At 58.9% G+C, this 2008-nt stretch overlaps 1 long non-coding RNA gene across 1 annotated transcript in view; it reads left to right on the forward strand.

Annotated features, from left to right (window-relative positions):
• Positions 1-1011, forward strand: part of LOC123522627 — an 11688-nt gene extending 10677 nt beyond the window's left edge. The window contains exon 3 of the long non-coding RNA XR_006680864.1: positions 911-1011. This is a non-coding gene — a long non-coding RNA (uncharacterized LOC123522627). The remainder of the gene's footprint in view (positions 1-910) is intronic.
• Positions 1012-2008: the final 997 nt, after the last annotated feature.

Below are 2008 nucleotides of genomic sequence, written 5' to 3' on the forward strand. Positions count from 1 at the left end.
TAGAACAAAGTGTTCTTGCGTTGAGGGAGTGCTTGAGTGGAGGCGCTAACTGGCATTTCTTAAGCTGAGAGAACTGAACAGAAAATTCAGCCCCCAGAGCGAAATATTGAAAGATTCTCTGGGCAATAAAGAGAACAACACAAACAATGCCAAAAGAAGATGGAAGGACTACACAGAGCCACTCTCCCCAAAAGAATCGGTCAGTGTTTGACCATTTCCGCACGGAGCATAGGATCAAGACTGATGGTGCCGAAGGAAGAAGCCCAAGGTGCACTGAAGGCCTTCAGGGAGAACACGGCTCCACGGATTGCCTGGGTACCAATTGAAATGTTTCAGCAAACTGATACAGTGCTGGAGATGGTCACTGGTCCATGTCAAGAAGTTTGGAAGACAAATTCGGAAGATACATCTGCCCAACAGTTAGCAGGCCAGGGCTTAACCCTCGGCACCACCTGGCTCCTCTCCCTTCTCACAGGCACTACTACAGCACGCAGGGACCCTTCTAGTCTTTCCTGAAGCGCAGTTTTGAAGAGGAGGCTGGAGTTTAGGAGAGGGGCCCTGCACATGGAGTCTCAAAGTCAGCCCCTCTCTCTGCTAGTTTCCAGTGGTCAGCCTGGGGGCGTGGGGGAGACTGGGAGGGCTTTTTCTTCTTCTGGGGATGAGGTTGGGGGATTGGAGGGGTGGAGGCTGGGCCTGGGAAGACTAGGTCTCCACTGCCTGCCCGCTGGCTGGCCACCTCCCAACCCCTGAAGGCTCCAATCCATTGTCCCAATAAGAATAAAACAGCTTTGGAAAGGGGCACTAGGAATGGTGAGGGGTGGCAGGGCGGGACCCAACTAATGGGATGAGCTGCCCAGCCGGCCTGGGACAGCGGCTGGACGAGGAGGTGAAGCTCTGCACCCTTCCCCAGGACCCTCAAACCTTGACTCTCAGCGCTGGATTCTCAGGACCTGTCTTGAAGGAGCAGATGCCCCAACGACCCTTAGCCCTCCACTCTCATTTGTCCAATGTTTGAGAGTAAGTAAGGGGTGAGTCTGACAGGCTGGGAGAGGATTCCAGAGGCTGGGAAAGGGGCGGGACTGACCCCCCAACTTTGCCCTGCTCTCATTGGCCCTGGCCACCTCCCTGTCCCCCACCCCAATTGTCTCCCGGTCTGGGTCTTGACCCTGGGGGGAGGGGACTGTAGGGCTTGAGTAGGAGGGGGCTGTGAAGCTGAGAGCAGAAAGAGACCCCGCTCTGAGAGGACAGAGGCCAATGAGACCTCGGACTCCCCAGAGCAAGGCCAGAGCCTCCACACTGTGGCCCTGAGTCTGGTCAGGGAATGCTCAGGGCCCCGGGCCTCCCCAGGCTGAAGGTGAAAAACCAAGGCTGCTTGGGAGGGAGCCAGAGACTGAGGGGCAGGGCCTGGCGGGGCCATGGGCTGGGGGCTGCTGCTGGTGCTGCTACTCCAGGACTGGGGTAAGGGGTCGGGCAGGGAGGCCTGGGTCAGCAGGGCACTAGGCAAGGCACAGGGAGAACACTGAAGGAGAACGGGGGAGGTGGAGAGAGGGCTGAGGGCAGAGAAGGCACAGGGTGGGCGGAAGGGCAGAGGACAGACCAGATGTGGGGTAGATGTGGGGAGCCCATCCTGAGAGCAGAGGAGGGGGAGCTGGCTGGGGGAGCAGCAGTAAGGGGTGGAGGGAGGGAGGGAGGGTCTCAGGGGCTGAGACTCCAAAGGGGCTGGCCACTCAGAGGGCTCTGGAGAGGTAGGAGCAAGAGGCTTCCCCTCAGATGTCCCCAGGGCCTAAGCAAGTGGGCTCGCTGCTGGGCCCTGTGTTTCTGGCCTGTGACATCCATGTGTCCGCTGCCCGCATGGTGGTGGTGATGGTGGTGTGTGACTTAGTCTGAAGGGCATCCCTGTGTGACCTGGGTCCGTGCCCCCACCCTGTCTGGAAGGTGGTGGGGGGGTATTACTGAGCTGGTGGCTGTAAGTGTGGGGCTGTACGCCTGTGACTTCCAGCCCACGTGC

The sequence above is a fragment of the Echinops telfairi genome, unplaced genomic scaffold, assembly GCF_000313985.2.
Source record: "Echinops telfairi isolate 266 unplaced genomic scaffold, ASM31398v2 ScPeMD7_7425;HRSCAF=8463, whole genome shotgun sequence".
In the NCBI taxonomy this organism is placed as follows: Eukaryota; Metazoa; Chordata; class Mammalia; order Afrosoricida; family Tenrecidae; genus Echinops; species Echinops telfairi.